Raw genomic sequence first — 22100 nt, forward strand, 5'->3', positions numbered from 1 at the left:
GCTGTCCCCTCCTGCCCACGGCATCCTCCTGCAATGCTGGGCGCTCTCCTGGCCCCTGGGAGGACAGGGAACCCGACCATGGGCCTGCCCCGTGGGGCCTCATCCCATAAGGAAAGCAGCCGCATCTGCCTGAGCAGCTCGACCCCACTCCCTCACTCAGCATCACCTCAGATTTGGGAGGAGGGTCTGACCCCAGGCCATGGAGGCCAGAGCCCACAGCCTCACAGCTGCATGAGCGGCAGGTGTCTGTCACACGGCGTCAACAACAGGTGGCCTTTGCTCCAGGTCCCATGGCCCCGTGGGACGCTCACAGAGGTCACTCCGGTCTGTGGGCCAACAGCCCCAAGGCCACTGTCCATGTCCCTGCCATGACAGTGAGGACATCTGCTCCCCGCCACAGGCACCAGGCTGAGTGCTTCGTCCTCCCAGCACCCAGCTCCTGTCCTGGTCCCAGCCCAGATGGTAAGATGCAAACCACAGCCTCCACAGGCGGCCAGCCATGGAGAGACGCTCACAAAACAACTCCCAGCTTCCTTAGAAAAGTCAAAAGGAGCATGTTCCCGTGTCCCGTGTGCCAGCACTCGGCAGCGCCCAGCAGCTGCAGCACCACTGGCCCCCAGAGCTGCCCCGTCTGTCGAAACCCCTGGAGGGGCGCCAGGCAGCTGCATCACAGGTATCATCCTAGTGGCCTTCAATCTGGAAGTGCCGGTGCAGGCGCCTCTGGAAGGCACCTGGAGTGGGCAATGTCCTCTTCCCAGTAGACAGGCGGGCACGGCCAGGCACCTTTCCCAGGTCTCGGAAACGCAGGGAGGTGCCGTCCCCTCCTGGGCCTCGTGAGGGCAGCTGTTGGCCACAGCCCTGGTGGAACCCCCAGCGGAAAGCACACGGGTGGTCCACAGTGAAGTCATGGCCCCTGGGTCACGACCTAAGCCCTGGTCTAGGGTTCTGGAAATACCAACCCCGATAAACAGGCAAAGGCTGTGGCATATCCAGGAGGCCAGGCTGGGAGCATCCCCTGGAGCCCACCGTCTCCCCACGAGTTGGGAGGGTGGAGGTGATGGGAGCCGAGGCAGAGGAGAGGGAGCAGGGAGGGAGGAGAGAGACAGAGAGGAAGGCTTCGGAGAACGGGGTGGTGTGTCGGGCAGCACTTTCCAGAACTCGGGGCTCCCAGGTCCCTCTGGAGTGGATGTGGAGCCCCAAGTCTGGGGCATTGTCCAAAAGGCGCAGCTCCTGCTCCACCCGACGCGGGACGGGCCTCTCCTACAGCGTCCATCACCACCAGCAGCGCCTGGTGCCCCTGGATCCACAGGTGCCTCCCGTGCTGTACCCTGGCTCTCCAGTGCCTCAGCCACCTTGCACTGTGGTGGGGACGGCCCTGTCGGGTGGAGCCCCTGGCTGGAAGTTCCTACCACTGGGGAAATGGCCTCGGTGCACCTCCCTGTCTTTGGCAGGTCAAGCAGTGGCTCTGGAGTTGCACCCAGGGGGCCTCCAGGAGCTGAAAGGAAGGGCCGAGGCGACGGCCTGGCCCATGTCCTGCGGTCATTGCCGCCACCCCCGTGGCCACCCTGTTCTGCAGGCTAATCCTGCAAACTGGGCTGCCCTTTTGCTGCGCAGCAAAGGCCCGAGGCTTCCAGAATTATGGGGCTGTCGTGGCATCGAGGGCAGGTTTGTGGGGCTCAGGCAGGACGCCAGGTGGTAAGGAGCGAGGTGGGCACCTGCCAGGCTTGGGCTACAGCCACCACTGCCTCAGGGCAGTTGGGAGGTGCCTGGAGTGCAGCTGGTCAGGACCAAGGCCATGTCCAGGCCAGCAGTGACCTTCTGCCTCAGAAGCTGCGAGAACGCTGGACGTGGTGGGATGAAGTGAGTGCCCAGCAGGCGGCTCAGGGAGGGGAGCTTCAGGACATGGCACACGGGCTGGAGCTGGGCCTCTCGGGAAAAGGCTGAGGGTGATGCCAGGATCCCAAGGAACCCAAAGGGCTGGGACACCTCACAGCAGGTGGGAAGAGCAGGGACAACAGGCTGGGACACCCATAGCTGGTGGGAAGAGGAGGGACAAAGGGCTGGGACACCTCACAGTGGATAGGAAGAGCAGGGACAGCGTCACTGGCAACTGGCGGACAGGAGCCAGCAAAGTCAAGGGTGCAGGTTCTGGGGCTGAAGGACAGCCAAGGACCCCTTTTTGGCTGGTGGTAGGGGGAGGGTGGGAGGGCACCTTACGAGACAAGGTGGAAGGTGAGGCCGGCAGGAAACAGGAAGGAGGCGGGTTGGGTCACAGCAGGCTGCAGGCGGCCCTGGGGGAGGGGCCAGAGCAGCAGGGAGAGGGCCTGGGGCCTGGTGGGGGACGGTGGTTTCCAAGCATTTGTAAATGCAAAGACCACCACCCCACCCGCCTCCTCCCTGCTGGGAGCTCAGATGCAAAGATGTCTCTCCAAAATGTCACCGTGGGGGGGACCTGCCACCAGCGTCTGCAGAAGAGTGTGTTTTCTTACAAGGAGGTGCTGGGGCCCACTTCTGCTGGGCCGCCATGGGATGGAATTTGACTTCAAGGTGATCCGCCAGCACGCCTGTCTGGAAACCCTGCAGCCGGCTTTGAAGTCAAAGTCTCGGTTTCAATGGCTAAACAGTTTCAGATGTGACAATGTAGTTTTATGGGCTTAATAATTCCGACACATGTGCAGCTGGGGCCCACAGAGGCTACAGTAACACCGCCTGCTGCCGGTCCCTCCAGGCTGTGCTTGCTATTCCGAACTTCTGGTTCTAAAGTGAAAGATTTAAGGACGATGAGACTGAGGCCCTGTGGGGAGGGGCTGGGGAGAGCCAGGTCGGGGGGAGGGGCAGGGGGCCGGGTGGAGGGGGGCCGGGCGGAGGGGAGGGGCGGGGGGACTGGGCAGGGGAGCCAGGCTTCCCACGCAAGCCCAGGATACATTCAGACGGAGCCTCCGGATCTGAGAGGCATTTGCAGATTTTGCCCATCCGTTCTTCTGGGTTAGGACTGATTTGAGAGATCTTTTAATAACCACATGTGAAATTTATATCTAGAAAAGCAGTAACTTTGGGGTCAAAAGGCCTCCTAAAATACTCAGATGTCCTCATAAGCTAGAGTTCTGCTGCAACTTAACTACCTGTAGGCCCAGAAAATACAAATGTTTCCGTCTCCCTCTTCATCCTGCCTCACAGCAGCTTTTCATCATCTGGATCGTTTAAATGGAGGCGCCACATTCCCCACGCCCCTCACTCCCTCACTACAGGGCTTTTGTGTTGGCATCTGCCCCCTCACCCAGTAAATGCCCTGAGCCCAGGGAGGGTCTCTGCAGGGCCTACCCCTGCCACGAGGGTGGACGCTCAGCCTAAGGGGATGACTGACCACACCAAGGGGTCAAGGGGCACCTAGCCCAGCCACGGCGCACCCTTACAAGTGGAAGTGAAGAGATGAGTTACAGCGACAGGCCCAGGGCTGCCCTGCCCATGAAATTAACTCCAATCTAAACATATGCAGAGAAAAAAAAAAACATGACAAGCAACACGTGGTCAGCGAGACCTGGCTTTACAACCAGGCAGCCGAGCTTCCCTCCCCCCATGTTTAGAGAGAGGGACTCAGGGAGCACTTTACCCGCATTAACCGACTTGGACGGGAGGGGGAAGGCGTCAGCGCCGCTGAGCCCACACCTTGGCTCAGGAATGGGAACCCACAGCCCTCCCAGAGACTCCACTGTCAGCCAGGTGTGGCTGAGGCTGAGCAGGGTGACCAGGGCCAGGGGTGGAGAGCGGGTGCCTTGATACGAAATGTTTTCAGCTCAGTTATTAAATACAGACCTATGTACGTGTGTGTGTAACCTGTATACATGGATGTATACACGCGTGTACTCACATATGTGAACACATCACACATACATCTACATATACACGTGTGCCTCTGCCCAGATAATAGAGGTGTGATCATAAATTCTGCCGAAACTTTATGCCCTGCTTTTTACTCTCAGCATCCTGACGTCCTGACACTGAATGTTAACAACCATTTCACAAACTCATCTGCAGGTTTTTCTTCTCCCAGTCACGCCTGCTACTGTCTTTGTCTTCAGAGCTAATGATCCCCAATGTCACAGAAAAAGGAAAACCAAGGGTGAAGACCTTCCAAATTCAGCTGCCACCCTCAGCTTACATCCAGGCCACAGAACACACAGAATAAAACCATGACTCAGGCCCTGAACTTCCGAACGGCTGCACCCTCGGCCGCCCCAGTCAGAGGAGGCTGAATTCCAGCGGGATTGAAAGCAGACCCGAATCCACTTCCCTTCTATCTGAATTCTTCCCCGGGAAAAACCCACCGGACGTTTTTGTTTTCTTTCATTCACATTAAAGCCTCATGTTTCCTATTTCAAAGGAAGATTAGTTCCAAAGCTGGAAAGAACCCTGCTGCTGAAAGGACACAAAGATAGATGTGTACCCGCCCCCACCCGCTACACCCTTGTTCTGCTCTCTAATCTTTGCACATACCAGAGATTTCGTAAGTTCTGTGAGTACCTGGTTTTCTGCACGTACCAGAGATTTTGTTTTGCACATACCAGAGATTTTGTAAGTTCTGAGGCAAGGTCACAAGACGTGTTTAAGTAAGATAAACTCTTGCTGCCATAAACCTGCTCTCCCGCCTCAAAGTTTGAACCAAAATATCAGAAATGGCGGGAACCAATCATAGTTAGCCAAATCGCCTTGTTCAAACACTAGCCAATCATATATCTGATTTGTATAATAACTCTATGCCCACTTTTCTTAGACTATATAACACTGCTCGGAGCTCAGTGGGGGAGCTCTCCTGCCCGTCTCGTTTCACGAGCGAGGGAGAGTTCCAGGTTCGAACCTGTAATAAAGATCCTTGCTGCTTAGCTTTGACTCTGGACTCTGGTGGTCTTCTTCGGGGAATAAATGGTCTGGGCATAACAAATGGGGGCTCGTCCGGGATTTCCCCCAAGCCCACCAGACCCCCAAGTCAATGGATCTTAATCTGTAGGTAAGCCGGCTTTGTCACTGTCTCTGTCTTTGTCTCTGTCTGTCTCCCTGAAATTTCGCGAAATCCGTAATCTGTAATCTGTATTGGTCTGTTTTATAAGTGGCATGGTCTTGGCGGACGCGCTAGAAGACAGCCACTCGGGACTGGTGGGAGACGTTCCCCAGTGCCCATCTGGGGGCCTCCATCCTTGGTTGCCCCGTCTGACTCAGGTCGGAAGTCCGACATGCGCTCGCGAAGGCTCATCGTTTCTCACTGTCTGTCCGTTATTGTTAAGTGTTAAGTGTAAGTCCAAAACGAAACATAAAACCTTTTCTTCCCCTTCCAGGACCGGACCTGTCGGATACTCCCCTCTGCTTCACACTCATTTTCGTCCCTCCTTCTCTTTGTAGGAGCAGTCCAAAGATGGGCAACAACCAGAGCACGCCGCTCTCACTCCTTGTTACCAATTTTAAGGATGTGAAGGCTCGGGGGCGTAACTTAAGCGTAGAACTAAAGAAAGGAAAGCTAGTTACTTTCTGCCGTTCGGAGTGGCCCTCTTTCGGCGTAGGGTGGCCCTCCGAAGGAACTTTCTGTCTCTCTATTATTACTAAGGTAAAAACTAAGATTTTCCTGCCAGTGCAGTCAGGACATCCTGATCAAATTCCTTATATTCTAGTGTGGCAAAATCTTGTGGAAGACCCACCGCCCTGGATAACTCCATTCATCCTTGAGCCTTGCAAGGTCCTAGTAATGCGACCTACAAGACAAAGGACTCTCTCTGCTCCCTCGGCCCCTGTGCTGCCAGACAGCCAGGACCCCCTAACGTTAGAACCCACACTTCCCCCACCATATCCGCACCTTATCCCGCAGGACCCAGTCCCCCAGGGTGGTGCTTCCGTAGAGGGAAACCGAGAAGCGGAAGCAGCCAAGAGTGAAAGTAACCCGGGGGGGCCGGCCGGCCGAACGCGAGGCCGCGTACTGCGGGACCAAGCTTCCCGACTCCCTGACTCCACCGTAGCCCTGCCTCTCAGAGAAATAGGATCGCTCGATGATACCGGGCTCTCCCGTCTCATGTATTGGCCTTTTTCCACTAGTGATTATACAATTGGAAGTCCTAAAATGCTCGGTTCTCCGATAATCCCAAAGATCTAACCTCGTTGTTAGACAGTGTCATGTTTACTCACCAGCCAACCTGGGATGACTGTCAACAGCTCCTCCGAATCCTGTTCACAACGGAGGAGCGGGAAAGAATCCAAGTTGAGGCCAGAAAGCTGGTTCCAGGAGATGACGGCCAGCCAACTGCAAATCCTGACCTCATTAACGCGGCTTTTCCTTTGACCCGGCCCAGATGGGACTACAACACGGCAGAAGGTAGGGGACGACTGCTCATTTATCGCCAGACTCTAATGGCAGGTCTCCGGGCTGCAGCTCGCAAGCCCACCAATTTGGCTAAAGTATATTCTGTGTTACAAGGTAAGACAGAAAGGCCCGCTGTGTATTTAGAGAGATTAATGGAAGCTTTCAGACAGTATACCCCCATGGACCCGGAAGCACCGGAAAATCAGGCTGCGGTAGTAATGTCCTTTGTAAACCAGGCAGCATCAGATATTAGAAGAAAACTCCAGAAATTAGAAGGTTTAGAGGAAAAGCAGATTTAGGACCTCCTTCAGATGGCCCAGCGAGTTTATAATAATAGGGATACTCCAGAAAAAAAACAGTTCAAGGCAACCAAAGAAATGACCAAAGTTTTAGTAGCAGCTTTCCCCCAGGCAGGGAATGGCCAAAGCAGAAAGCAGACAAAGCAAGGCTCTAGGCAAGGATTAGAAAAGGATCAGTGTGCTTATTGCAAGGAACGTGGTCACTGGATTAAAGACTGCCCAAAGAAACGGAGACCAGCTAACCCTACCTCCGTACTCGTTACCCAGGACTCTGACTAGGGAAGACGGGGTTCGGACCCCCTCCCCGAACCCAGGGTAACTTTGCAAGTGGAGGGGTCCCCAGTTCGCTTCTTGGTCGATACTGGGGCAGAACGCTCAGTCCTAACCAAACCAGTTGGAAAAATGTCCAAGAAAACATCCTGGGTGCACGGGGCCACAGGCATCAAAAAATACCCCTGGACAACCCAGAGGACTGTAGACTTAGGAATGGGAAAAGTCTCCCATTCCTTCCTAGTCATCCCAGAGAGCCCCTGCCCTCTACTAGGGAGGGACTTGCTGACAAAAATGGGGGCCCAAATCCACTTTGAGCCAGAAGGGCCCAAGATAACTGATTCCCAAAACAGGCCAATATCTATCCTGACTGTCACCTTAAAAGATGAGTACAGACTCCATCAAGAGCAAAAGCCCCCCGGATCAGGAAATTGACTCTTGGCTCCAGCGTTTCCCTGAAGCGTGGGCAGAAACTGGGGGCTTAGGGCTAGCTAAACATCGACCTGCCATATTTGTGGAAGTTAAGCCAGGGACGGACCCGGTTCGGGTTCGGCAATATCCTATGCCCCTGGAGGCAAAAGAAGGAATTACGCCCCATATCCGCCGACTCCTAGACCAGGGAGTCCTACGGGCTTGCCACTCATCCTGGAATACTCCACTGTTACCTGTTCGTAAACCCAACAGTACGGACTACAGGCCAGTACAGGATTTAAGAGAAGTTAATAAAAGGGTCATGGACATACATCCCACTGTGCCCAATCCATACACCCTTCTGAGTGCCTTACATCCCGAAAAACAGTGGTATACCGTTCTTGATCTAAAAGACGCTTTCTTCAGCCTTCCTCTGGCTCCCAAAAGTCAAGGACTCTTTGCATTTCAATGGACGGATTCTGAGAGGGGCATCAACGGTCAGCTAACATGGACCAGGCTGCCACAAGGGTTCAAGAACTCGCCAACCCTGTTCGATGAAGCCCTTCATGAAGATCTGGGTGAGTACCGGCGGCAACACCCTGAAATAACTCTTTTGCAATATGTTGATGATCTCTTAATAGCAGCCAGATCCCTGGAAACTTGTGTTCAAGGGACTGAGGACCTCTTGAAGACTCTGGGGGAGCTAGGCTACCGAGCCTCAGCAACAAAGGCTCAGATCTGCAAGTCGGAGGTAACTTATCTGGGGTACCTATTAAAAGGGGGGCAACGCTGGCTAACTAAAGCCCAAAAGGAAACAGTCCTACGCATCCCTAGACCCCAGTCGACACGGCAAGTGAGAGAATTCCTGGGGTCGGCAGGGTTCTGTAGGTTATGGATACCCGGATTTGCTGAGTTAGCCAAGCCCCTATACCAGGCAACAAAGGAACGGCAGCCCTTCAATTGGACGGAAGAGGCTGAGCTGGCCTTTCAACAAATCAAAACTGCCTTGTTATCAGCCCCCGCGCTGTGGCTCCCTGATGTCTCCAAGACCTTACACTTATACGTAGATGAAAGTAAGGGTGTTGCAAAAGCCGTGTGTTAACACAGTACCTAGGCCCCTGGCAGAGGCCAGTTGCCTATTTGTCAAAAAAATTAGATTCAGTGGCTGCTGGCTGGCCACCCTGCCTGCGGATAATCGCGGCGACCGCCCTAGTGGTCCGAGACGCTGATAAACTTATCATGGGGCAAGAGTTGCGCGTTATAACCCCGCATGCCATTGAAGGCGTCCTCCGGCAGCCGCCGGACCGATGGATGAGTAACGCCCGGCTCACCCACTATCAAGGACTGCTGTTAAACCCCTCAGAATAACTTTTCTGCCCCCAACCTCTTTAAACCCTGCTTCACTGCTGCCAAATCCAGACTTGGACGCCCCGTTCCATGAGTGCACTGAGATATTGGCTCAGGTGCATGGGGTGCGGGAGGACCTGCAAGATCGTCCGCTCCCCGACACAGAACTCCCCTGGTTCACTGATGGCAGCAGCTACGTCCACCAAGGCCAGCGGTATGCAGGAGCGGCTGTAACGTCAGAGACTGAGGCAATCTGGGCGGAACCCTTGCCTCCAGGGACATCGGCCCAAAGAGCCGAACTGATAGCCCTCACACAGGCCCTCACTCTAGGGGCAGAGAAAAAACTAACAGTATACACGGATAGCCGCTATGCTTTCGCTACTGTGCACATACATGGGGCCATCTACAGAGAAAAGGGACTATTAACAGCCGAAGGCAAAGAAATAAAAAACAAGCAAGAGATCCTAGCTCTATTAACTGCTTTGTGGAAACCAAAGAAATTGGCTATCGTACATTGCCCTGGGCATCAGAAACCAACTACGCCAATTGCTCGAGGCAACTTCTTAGCCGACCAAACCGCAAGGAGCATAGCAAAAGCTCCCAGTCAGCTCCTCGCGCTCCAGCTCCCTGATCCTGGCCCGCGAAATTTGCCATGTTTTCCCGACTATACCGAACAGGATCGCGAATGGATGAACACGCTTCCCCTAAAACAGGTTAAAAATGGGTGGTGGACTGATATAAATGACCAAACCATCCTACCAGAAAAATTAGGACGGCAGGTGTTGGAACACATCCACTGGACAACCCACCTGGGTGCCCGGCGAATGATGGACTTAATCAGGCACGCCAAGTTTAGAATCAGGCGCATAGCTGAACTGGCCAGCGATGTCACAACAAATTGCAAAGCCTGCCAACTAAACAACACTTGCCCCCAAACCCAGACCACCACAGGAATTAGGTGTAGAAGAACTAGGCCTGGTATCTATTGGGAAATAGACTTTACTGAGATAAAGCCTGGAAAATATGGGTATCAGTACTTACTTGTCTTTGTAGATACTTTTTCAGGATGGACAGAAGCGTTCCCAACTAAGAGAGAAACTGCTCAGGTTGTAGCAAAGAAAATTTTGGAAGAAATCCTCCCCAGGTATGGCTTTCCCGTCCAAATAGGGTCAGACAATGGACCAGCCTTCGTTGCTAAGGTAAGTCAGGATTTGGCTTCCATTCTTGGGGCAAACTGGAAATTACATTGTGCTTATAGGCCCCAAAGCTCAGGACAGGTAGAAAGGATGAATCGGACTCTGAAGGAGACCTTAACTAAATTGACCATGGAGACTGGCACTAATTGGGTAGTACTTCTCCCCTACGCTCTGTTCCGGGCCCGAAATACCCCTTACAGACTGGGCCTCACACCATATGAAATCATGTATGGCAGACCCCCACCCCTGGTCCCCAGTCTAAAAGATGACTTACTCAAACCTGAAACTGAAAATGTCTCTGAGCTCCTGTTCTCCTTACAAGCCTTACAGAAAATTCACCAGGAAATTTGGCCCAGACTACGAGAACTATACGAGGCAGGACCTCCGCCGACGCCTTATCCGTTCCAGCCGGGAGACTGGGTCCTAGTCAAGCGCCACCGGCAAGAAACTCTTCAACCCAGGTGGAAAGGACCACTGCAAGTACTCCTGACTACTCCCACCGCTCTCAAAGTAGAAGGCATCGCTTCGTGGATCCACTACACACACGTCAAACCAGTGGACCCAACATCCGACCTTCTTGAGCCGTCTGGAGCACCGGTTACATGGACTGTAGACAAAGCTAAGAACAATCCCTTAAAGCTAAAGCTAACCCTGCGCCGTCACCCACATAGCCGTAACCATGTCTAGCTTGCCTATGCTTTTATGCCTTATACATCTGACTCTCCTAACTGCTGCGCCGTCTAATCCCTATGTCTGGAGGTTCTGGCTCTATGAGAACAAAACTCACCCCAGGGAAACCCCCCAAGCGGGTAAACTGCTAGCTAGTGCAGACTGCCCCCCCTCCGGGTGCAATACTCCAATTTACCTCAATTTCACTAATTTCCAAATTGCCCAACTGGGGATACCCATGATTTGTTTTGAATATGATCAGACTGAATATAATTGTAAGAATTATTGGTGGCACCAGAATGCAGGTTGCCCATACCACTATTGTAAAATGCACTCAGCCAGGGTATGGGACGAATACCCGAGAAAGTCTAACCTCCTCAGGACTCGCTACCCGACAGGGACTCCCAACATATTCACTTGGATAATAACAGATCCAGGGCACTCCCGGTGGACATCGCCCCAACATGGGGCAGTCTACTACAATGCCAGTAGTAGCTGGCCTAGTAGCCACCTGTACTTGTGGCGGAGTCTAGTCCAGATTCGACCCTTAATCCATACACAAATCCACAGACAGGAAACCAAGCTATCACAAGACTTGCAGCCCTTCTCCTGGCTAACCCTATTACAAGAAGGGCTAGCATTCGCCAACCTCACCGGTTTGGGCGACCTGTCCTCTTGCTTTATGTGTGCAACCTTAGGAAGACCACCATTAACCGCTGTTCCCCTTTCCTCCCCACCCACAAACTATATGCCAGATTCTAATTCATCAACAGTTGCAATACCTGATATAGCCCTGTACCGTGACCCATACCAAGAGAAATACCCATACTGTTATTCAGCATTTAGTAGCAGCCTCTGCAACCAGACGGCTACATACCCTAATAGCCCCATACGTGCTCCCCCTGGTGTGTTCTTCTGGTGTAATATGACTCTGTTAAAAACTCTGTCCAAAAGCATCTCTGACGGACAGTTGTGCATCCCTGTTACACTAGTTCCCCGACTGACCCTGCTGACCCCGGCAGAGTTCATAGGCTGGGCAGGGACTGCCCCAACTGAAACTGCGTGACATAGACGAGCAGTTTTTCTACCACTAATTGCCGGAATATCCTTAACCACCTCTGTCGTCGCAGCGGGGTTAGCAGGAGGGGCCCTACAACACTCCATGATAGAAAACGACAAGCTGTTACAACAGTTCTCTGTTGCTATGGAAGACTCCGCTTATTCCCTAGCCTCCCTTCAGCAGCAGCTCACCTCCCTAGCACAGGTCACCCTTCAAAACCGCAGAGCCTTAGACTTACTCACGGCTGAGAAAGGAGGTACCTGTATGTTCCTCAAAGAAGAATGCTGTTTCTATATAAATGAGTCAGGGTTAGTTGAGGAAAGAGTCACGCCTACACGAACTAAGCTTAGAAATGAAAAAGCAACAATTCACTACAGCTGCTAACAATTGGTGGAGCTCTTCAATGTTTTCCCTTCTGGCACCCCTTTTAGGCCCCCTAATGTCTTTACTACTTCTATTCACTATAGGCCCCTGTGTGGTAAATAAAATTTTACAATTTGTCAGAGAAAGGTTTGATACCATCCAACTAATGGTCCTCCGTAGCCATCACCAGCCTCTCCTGCACCCAGAAAGTGAGGCTATATTATAAGACTCTGGAAATCCAAGATTGGACATCCAGTTACTTATGAGAAGGGGGAAATGAAAGGACACAAAGATAGATGTGTACCCCCCCCCCCCACCCGCTACACCCTTGTTCTGCTCTCTAATCTTTGCACATACCAGAGATTTCGTAAGTTCTGTGAGTACCTGGTTTTCTGCACGTACCAGAGATTTTGTTTTGCACATACCAGAGATTTTGTAAGTTCTGAGGCAAGGTCACAAGACGTGTTTAAGTAAGATAAACTCTTGCTGCCATAAACCTGCTCTCCCGCCTCAAAGTTTGAACCAAAATATCAGAAATGGCGGGAACCAATCATAGTTAGCCAAATCGCCTTGTTCAAACACTAGCCAATCATATATCTGATTTGTATAATAACTCTATGCCCACTTTTCTTAGACTATATAACACTGCTCGGAGCTCAGTGGGGGAGCTCTCCTGCCCGTCTCGTTTCACGAGCGAGGGAGAGTTCCAGGTTCGAACCTGTAATAAAGATCCTTGCTGCTTAGCTTTGACTCTGGACTCTGGTGGTCTTCTTCGGGGAATAAACGGTCTGGGCATAACACTGCATTTCAGAGTTTTCTTTTTTCTCATTTGGAAGACACCACATGTGAACATGCAACGTCGATGTCCTTACCAGGGAGAAACAGCGGGAAATGCTGGTTGAGGGGCTTATATTTGATTACAGCTCCAGACCCTGGAGACTGAGCTACTCAAACAAATAATCAAGGCCTTTTCTTTCTCTTAAGCACCCCCGTTGCATGCCCTGCACATGACAATCTCAGAACTTCCACATGGGCCCTGCTGTGGCTGGCGAGGGGCTCCATGAGATGAAAGGAGGGCCTGGTGCCCACCTGCAACTTTGCTATTGGCCGAGGCTGCAGAGGGCTCTAGGGGGCAGGGGCTATGCCTGGCAGCTGCCATCCACACGAGCCACAGCCCACTCTCAGGGGAGAGTGGTGACAACCCACGCATGAGAGGTAAGAAGTGTTCAGAGGAGACCACGCACATCTTTGTTACAGGACACACAATCTCATCTCAGGAAGGGCGCTGGGCCCGAGGCTGCAGGGTGCACAGGCTGAGCTCTGAGCAGCACACAAAGCCTTGGGGTCACACTCCAAACTCGAAAGAGGAGAAGCCAGCATGGGGGGTGCAGATGGGGGACATAATTGGCAGGGGAGGTGCAGGCAGCCAGGACCACTGCCCCGGTCACTAGAGCTAGAGGCAATCACAGCCCTGCCAAGGGGACAGCAGGAAGGTGGCACTCTGGCCTGGTCGCTATGCCCTTTTGACCCAGGACTCACCGACAGGGCTCTGAGTCTCCCAGACTGAGCTGTGGACAGAGGCGCAACGTCCCCACCTGCTGCCCCCAAGATGGCCCAAAGCAGGGGTGGTGCTCTCAGCCCTTTCAGAGGTCAAGGACGTTCCTCTCCGCGGACCCAGCTTGCGCCACGCTCTCCCCACGACAGGCAAACAGACCCTGAGAACAGGCCTCCGGGGCAGTTTCCCCTGGGCAAAGCCAGGTGGTTGGCATGGACAGGGCTCCCCTCATACACAAGACGCCTCCAAGCAAGGCCTGGCAGGGTCCTGACCACTGGCCAGAAGCATCCGGGCCACCTCTGTGCTCCGGCCTTGGGCCTTTCTGTTGGGCTTGGCTCAGCCTGTGGGGCAGCTGCCAGTTCTTGCCACCTCCCCGTCACCCTGGGGACAAGCGGGCTGGGTGTCACCATCTGAGCACAAGCCCCCGAGTCGCCCGACTGTGACCAGCCTCTCCCAACACACGTGAGCTGGCTGCCGCCTAAAACGCGTCTCAGGCCTGGGAAAGCTCATGAAACACCCGCGAGAGCCTTCCCCAGGCCCACATTCGCTTTGTTTTACAGAAAACCTAAATCACTTGCAACAAATCAACAGCAGGAGAGGAAGGGCCAGAAGCCCCTGCTAGTGGCTCCACCTGCTCCACAGACGGGAGGACAGGCTCGGAGCCCAAGGAATGTGGCTCGCAGGGTGGGTGGGGGTCCTCCACCCTGAAGTGTCACCCGAGGGTCATCCGGCAGGTCTGCAGCTGTGGTGCTCCTCACAGACACCAGGTCTGGCCTCCCACAGCACAGAGACCAGTGCACACCTGTAGGCTGTGCCCATGGCTCCTTCTAGGCAGAGGAAGATGGGTGGGGGCCGCCATTCTTCCTCCCCCCATCTCCCGCAGCCCCCTGCCTGCTACTGTCCCATCCTCCAGGTCTACTCCTCAGGGCCTTTACACTGGCCACCCAGCCTGGAAGCCTCCAGGGGGCCACACTTCCTCCATGCCTCCTCACCACACACTGTCCTGACACCCACAACAAGCGGCAGCCCCTACTCCTGCCCGGCCTCTCCCACACCCCAGCCTGGCCTCTCTCACACCCCAGCACCCCAGGCCCTGCACCCCAGCCTGGCCTCTCTCACACCCCAGCACCACAGGCCCTGCACCCCAGCCTGGCCTCTCTCACACCCCAGCACCCCAGGCCCTGCACCCCAGCCTGGCCTCTCTCACACCCCAGCACCACAGGCCTGACCTCTCTTACACCCCAGCACCACAGGCCCTGCACCCATGCCTGGCCTCTCCCGCATCCCAGAACCCAGGGCCCTGCCGGCCTTCCTTCTGGCAACCACCATCAGGTTCTCCCAGCAGCCAGAGAGCAGCTCAGACCCTGGGGCAGCAGGGCAGCCCGGTGGTGGGGGTGCGGGCTTTGGTCGGGGGGCTTCTGGGTTGGGGTCCTGGCTCCGGGACTCAGCTCTTCTGTTTTTGTTTCCTCCTTTTGAGGGCGTGCCCAGGACAAGCCTGTGACAGCAGCACAAGGCAAAGACAGTCCCGGAATCCCATGGCCGGAAGCCTACGGCAACGTTCTTTCATGTTACACCACAGCCCTCAAGAGCAAAATCAGAGCCACTGAAATGGCCCCTGCTCCAGCCCTGTCTAGGGTTGGCTGGTCTCAAGCGTGAGTGGCTGCCCCAAAGGGTGCAGGGCACACGGACCTGGCCATTGGCCTGGCAGGGCCCTCAGGACGGATGAACCGGGTACATCTGGGCAGCCAAGAGAGCAGGCAGCGATGGCACGCAGAGGGATGTGGGGTGACGCTGAGGCCCAGACGCCAGCCACCGAGGGCCAGGCTACCCACGTCCCCGGGGCAGCAGGGAGGCCACCAGGGGCAGCAGCTTTGCACCATGTCCAGGCAGGTCCTTGTGAGAACTAGGATAGGGCCGGCTCCTTTATCCTTTGTGGGAACTAGGATGGGGTCGGCTCTGTTATCCTTTGTGGGAACTAGGATGGGGTCGGCTCTGTTATCCTTTGTGGGAACGAGGATGGGGTCGGCTCTGTTATCCTTTGTGGGAATGAGGGTGGGGTGGGCTCTGTTATCCTTTGTGGAAACGAGGGTAGAGTCGGCTCTGTTATCCTTTGTGAGAATGAGGATGGGGTCGGCTCTGTTATCCTTGTGGGAACGAGGATGGGGTGGGCTCTGTTACCCAAAAGCAGCTATAGCTCTTGCCATGTCCCCCTTAGCGGATGTGAGAGGCCTCGTCCTAGAGGTAGGTCCATGCAAGACCACAGCCTTAAGGACAGGTGGGAGCCCTGGAGGGTCCTGACAGCCACCGATGTGAGTGCCATGGAACCTCACCAGAGACAGCAAGGAAGGACCCCCCATTTCCATCGGCCTCCAGCAAAGCTCTCAGTCCAAATCCACCAAGACACTTACCATTAAAATAATCTCCAATTTGAATGTTTGTATTACAATATTTCATGCTTTTTGGCTTCTCTGATTCTGATGCGCAAAACTATGTACAATTTCCCTGGAAAATTCTGCAGAACAAAGGAAAACAAACCTTCCCCCTCCGGCTGCCGAGGGCTGGCCATCACCGCCAGTGAATTCCAGCTCTGCGCAGGACAGGATCGAACAAACCCAATTTGTTTAACGCCAGCGTGAAAGGTTGCCAGAGGGTGCCCTGCCAAGTATTTGCCAACATGAAAGCAAATTAAAGCTCCCATCAGCTAGCATGGGTGCAGCTCACTGTGAGAGCGGATCAGACCGCGGTCTCTGCAAGGCTTCTGTCCCAGCATGTCCAGGCTTCGTAGCCCAGAGGCGGCAGCCAGAGGAGCGGTGCTGACCCAGGTCAGCACCATGTGTCCCTCCAGGCCAGCACCACGAGCTTCGCCCCACGCTGGGAAGTGTCCGGCATGTGGGGGGATCCTGCTACCTGAGCAGACCCCTCACACACCGCGCCTTCTCCTCCCCATGGTTCCAGCGTTAACCCAGTAGCCCTGTGGGAAGGGCTCCTCCAGGGACAGCTGATGGTCATGATCTGTGACAGACAATGGCTCAGAAGGTGGCAGGGACTGAAAGCTCTGGAGCCCTTGGAACTGATTAGGGGTCCTGGGCTTGGGACCCCTCCCCATGTTCAGGAAGGCAAGTCCAACAGGAGAGAGGCCATGGTTGGCAAGACTTGTGAGAGGACAGAGCCACAGGAACCCTCCAGCATGAGTGCCCCAGGACGCAGCACAGGCCCCCTTGGGTTCCACACATGGACAGGCAGATCCGCAGTCCCGCTGGGAGCAGCCCACCCTGAAATGCCGGCAGCGGCATGAGCAGGCAGGACCACCCCTAAACGCTGACCTCACCCAAGCAGGGGCTCCTGCTTCCTCCTGCTTCCTGATGCTCCTGAGGCTTCCCCAACAACCTGGGGGTGTCATGGGCCTTTCTTCATAACCCAGGGACTTTCTGATGCAGGCATCTGTCTGAGAGCCCTGCAGGAAGGATACAGGGCTCAGCCTTCAGAGCTCCAGGGACCCAGTGACTTGGCAGGTAGCTATCCACAAATTCTGGGGTAGGCTGGGCAACTCCAAACTCAGGTATGTCTGGCCTCAAGAACTGCTGCTTCCGTAAAGTGTGGCTTTGCCAACTCAAGAACAGCAGCCGGGAGGCCAGAGCCTTCCTCTCTACAGGAAGGAGGGCAGACCCCCCTCCCACCCTCTGGCCTCTGCTCCCACCACACCTGGCCACACCGGGGAGGCTGTGGGCATTGCCAACCAGTGAGAGCTTGCTGACAGCTCAGATGACTGTGCGGTACAGGTCGGGCCCACAGCATCTTGGCGTGAGCTCATGGCCTCATGCACCCCTCTGGCTTGGAGCACCCTGGCACTTGGGGAAAAGCCCAGCAAGGGGCTTGGCCACACCGGGCTGCTCTCCAGGTGGCCCTCGCTGCCCGGCCTTATGGAGTGTGGAGCTGTCCCTTGTCTTTCCTCACAGGACCACAAGGGGAAGCAGGCGGCCCAGGCACGAGGGATGTGGCCAGGCTGTGAGTGGCAGCACTGGGTCCGGAGCCGGGTCCAGAGGCTGTGAGCCACCCCACAAGCCGCCTCCGCTAACGATGGGATGACAGAAACCTGGTACTGACGACGGGGCCCAGTCACACGTAAAACGGCCACATGGTGGCTCCCAACTGTGGTCTTTGACCAGGACATCGTTCACAGCCTCTGTCAGGGCTGACCAGGTGGGTATCCCTTGGCTGCAAAGCGAGGGTGGAGGACAGGAACCCTTGGCCCAGACTCCTGACTTCCTGAGAAATAGAAACAGCCGAACTCCCAACCCCAGCCTAGACAGGACAGTGGCAAGGTGCGCGTTTCCCCCTGCCGGGGCCTAGACCTGGGGTGGCCATGGACTTACCGCCTGCTCAGGCAGCTCTGAACAAGCGGTGGCCACCTAAGGGCAAAGGAGAGCCAGCCACTCCTATGAGGCAGGTGAAACTGCACTTCCAATCTCGCCATCACCTTGCTGCTCACACGGGAGACATGCACAGCAGGGGCCAGTGCACCGAAGGGCACTCGTGGACGGGTACTTGAGACGGCCCTGCCCTTTCTGGCACAACCGCCTTGGCCCACACCAGCCACAGTTCCCGCGGCTCCCAGGAGTCGCACGTGTGTCTGATGGACCCCCAACCCCCTAAAGCAGGCACAGGGCGGCCCGAAGCTGCAGGGCTGATGACCGGTTTCTGAGGATTGCAAACCAGCCTGGGTTTTTTAAGAAAAGGAAAGATGTAAGCTCTTTAGCCAAAACAAGATGAAAACCTCAAAGGAATTCAAATTACTCAGCCACAAGAAGGAAGGAAGGAGGACGGAGCAGCACCAGGCTGAGGTTCCCACTGACGAGGGCAGAGCGAAGCCGCCTGTCTTCTTTCACCTGCAGAAATCTAAACCTTCAGCTCATTCAGCAGCAGAATGGCCAGTTTTAGCTTGAGGAAGCTGTTTCGGAAGTCCAGGGGTGACGGCTGCCCCAGATGCAGCTGCGGGCTTGTGGGCTCTTTCTTCGGCCTTGTCTGTGAAACCCCCAGCTCCAGCCCCAGGCCCTGCGGCAGGGACGCCCTGCGCTCCAGGGCCTCCATCCAGACACTTGCCTGGCCCATGCGCAGGGCTGTCAGGATGCACTTCACAGACACAGGGGCCGACATAAAGTGAGGTGGCTGCCAGTGAGAGCGCACACCTGCACTGTCCAGGCGCAGTGACCTGGGCGGGCAGGACCATGCCACCGGCCAGCCTCCGGCCTCCACCATGGGCAACACAGATCTACTGGCCCAGCCTCATGGCCGGGCACCGGCAGCAGCCTCTCCCAGTCAGCACCCCAGAGCCTCTGCTGCAGGACAGGGGATGCTTGTGGCTTGGTGGAGAGCTTGGGGGCACACATGGCCCTCGGTGGCCCCAGGGCCCAGGCTGGCGCAGAAACTACATACATGGTGTCCAGTCTGTCCCATGGCTCTCAGGTGCTGGGCATCAGCTGCCATTGGCTGCGTGCCCAGAGGTGACCTCGATGCCCCCCACAACAAGGGGGGATGGCCAGGTGGCCTGGCAACTCCCTTCCGCTCCCTCTGTGCCTGAGCCTCTGTGCACGTCTGTGCTGGCCTTGCCACATGGCCGGACCACATCCCAGGGTAGGAACACAGCTGCCTGTATCCAAGGGCCAGGCATGCAGAGGGCACCAAAAAGAAAGCAAAGGGCAGCCACGACATACTGCAGCCGCCGCCGGTTCTGACGCAAGGCCCCATATGGGCCTCAGCTGCATGAGGCCACAGGGTCCTGGAACACGGGTCACAGAAGACAGAAGGTCGGCCCTCAGTGTCTGTGCTAGAGGCATCCCCAAGTGCCCCTGCTCCCTTTGGAGGCTGCCGTTCTCCTGGACATCTTGGAGTGGCTTGCACCCTCAAATGCAGAGCTGGCTGGACCGGGCACCCACAACCTCTCCTTCTGTGTGGAACGTGGCCGAGCACCAAGCAGAGCATGGTCCATGTTGCCTTGTCTCTGGGCACATGTGTGCTGGCCCGAGTCTCTCCTGCAAATGTGTATCTTGTCTCCACCCCGTATCTCTGTGTTGATGTGGTAGTGTCCAGACTGTGCTCGAAGCCATGAAGAATTTCCCAGGATCTTCTACAAGAAACTGCTCCCCCTGACCAAGAACTGGGCGTTCCACTGCCACATCCAGCTCTCTGGCCCTACAGAGGACAGGTGAGCGGTGGCTTCTGGGTGGCCAGGAGGGGCAGGGAAGGGGCAGCCCCACCCCTGCCTCTGGGGGAAGGCCAGCTGCAGTCCTCAGCGCTGTGGCTGGCTCCAGTCTGAAGGCATCAAGTCATGTAATGGGGCTGAGCCCCCAGTTCCTGTGAGCAAGGCCATGCCGAGGGCAGACGGAGTTTGCTGCGGGAAGCCAGAGGCCAGTGCAGGTGAAGGCCTGGGCCCTGGCCTGGAGCTCAGCCCTGGACAGAGCCAGCATGTCTTGCAGCTGTGCTCTTCCCGGCTCCCTTCCGGGAAACATGTACCATGTTAGCACATTCAGAAGGGCCATGGCATGGGGGTGGGACCGGCGAGTGCATCCTGCAAGTTGGGACCTGCCCTACACAGGCCAATCAGAGCTGTGCCCATGGCCTCCCGCAGATGTGGGCAGGAGCCCCCCATGCAGGCCAGGGCCACGGCCTCCTCAACGCACAGGCTGGTCTGTCATGAGTGTTCACTCCAGTGTTGCCTCTGGAGTTACCCCAGTGCACCTTCCTCAGCGCTACTTCATGGACGTCTGTGCTCTGTTCACAACATTCCAGTTAACAGTGACTCTTGTCTTTGAAACTGTTTTCTGCCAGCCTCAGGGAGCACCGTGGAAACCAAAGCTATTCTGCAGACCAGATGGTGAGGGTGAGTGTGCAGGGGCAGCCTGTTCCCAGGACTGAAGCCATCCTCCCCGCAGTCACTACCACTTTTAAAAACAGCCACGCAAGTGCACTGCCACCATGCACCACTCCTCACCCACGCACAACCTCAGAGACTCCGGATCCCTCACAATCCGCTCTCCAGACCTTCATGGCACCGTCACTAGCAATCCCATGGCCCTGGCCCTTCAGGGACACTCGGTGATGAAGCCGTGCGGGCCCCACCAAAAGCAAAGTGTGGCGCTCCGCAGAGTCACCAGGGAGAGCCACGTCAGGGGTGCAGAGAGACACCTGTCTGGGAAAGTGCTGCTGTTGGTGTTTTCAGACACGTACAGAGGCAGGAGCCAGCACTGCTCACAGAGAATTAATAATGGCCAATCTCATTTGTGTTATTTTGGTGGCTGGGGAGAGAGGGCAGGTTGGAGGTCTTGGCTCTTAGTGCACCCAATCTCCACAGGGTTCTCTGCCACCGTTCTGTGGCATCCAGGATGCCTCGCACGGAACCACGAGGTGGATTTTGGAGAAGGGAAGGAGCGAGTCCCCTCGCTGGCCCCAGCCAGGCATCACGAGGGGTGCCTTGGGTGACTCAGAACTGGCCCTCCTCAGTGGATACCACCTGGGAGGACAAGGATGATAGGCAAGGCTCTGGACTACACAAAGAAGGAAGAAAGTAAGAGCCAGAGGGACGCTGGACTCAACACCTAACTTTTGGCCAGACACTTTGCTGTGGTGGCCATGGCTCTCCCAGACCTGGGTAGGATCTGTCGCCGGGGGCACGGCTGCCAGGTGAGAGGAACAGCAATGTGGCAGGGAGGGCACCTGGCCAGGTGAGGGCGCACCTGGGCCTAGGGGTCTCCATGCCAGGTGGGCGGAGTCACGGCCAGAGGTGGAAAATACAGAAAAGTAGCACTTTTGTCTGAAAGCTGAAATGTATTTAATTCACAGGCTAGCCTTTGATTCTGAGTTTATTCATTTTAACTCCGAAAGGAGTTTTCTTTCATGAAATGATGGCAAAATTAGAAGGTAACAATCCAAGCAAGCCTCAACCCCCAAACTATTCTCTAAAGAAAACGTCCCAGTGGAGTGCCGGGTCTAAATGCCCACAAGCAGCCTTCACGTTGACATCGTAGCCACACGGGGAACACGTGCATTTTCCAGAGCGCACTGACCTCCCGCCGTGGCCCTGGGAGCCGCACTTCACGGTGGGGGCGCTGGCTCAGGGATTTTAAGGTTCACGGTGCCGCACCTCCCAGGGAGAAGGCCCCAGGCTGATGGGCCAATGGACAGGGGCCGGCCAAAGCCCTGACCTTGAGTGAGGTGAACACCTGGCCACCCCAGGTGCTCACACCACTGACTAATCATACTAGGAGAACCTGGCTGCTAAATGGCACCATCCACTCACCAGCAAGCCCCTGTGCAAATGTAACTGGCAAAGAGAGCCAGATTGGGGCAGGGGCAGCTCCCTGGATGGCCTCACCCTGGTCTCCCTATCCCGGATGGAGGCTCACAGGACCACCCAAGCTACTGTACCTTAGAGCATGCTTCCTACCGTCACAGGCGTTAGTTAGATGGTCACTCTCAGGAAACACCAATCCTAACTATTGCGTCTTAATTTCCAAGCACACCTAAGCCCCTTCTCAAGACAGAGCTGCAGAAAATGTCTCCAAACACGCCCAGAGCTTTTTTTAATCAACTG

General features: G+C 55.5%; 1 protein-coding gene across 5 annotated transcripts in view; it reads right to left on the reverse strand.

Moving 5' to 3' along the window:
- NKD2 (NKD inhibitor of WNT signaling pathway 2) overlaps positions 1–22100 on the reverse strand; it is a 34269-nt gene that overhangs the window by 10560 nt on the left and 1609 nt on the right. The gene's annotated exons all lie outside the window — the stretch shown is intronic.

This window comes from Macaca thibetana, chromosome 6 (assembly GCF_024542745.1).
Source record: "Macaca thibetana thibetana isolate TM-01 chromosome 6, ASM2454274v1, whole genome shotgun sequence".
NCBI lineage: Eukaryota > Metazoa > Chordata > Mammalia > Primates > Cercopithecidae > Macaca > Macaca thibetana.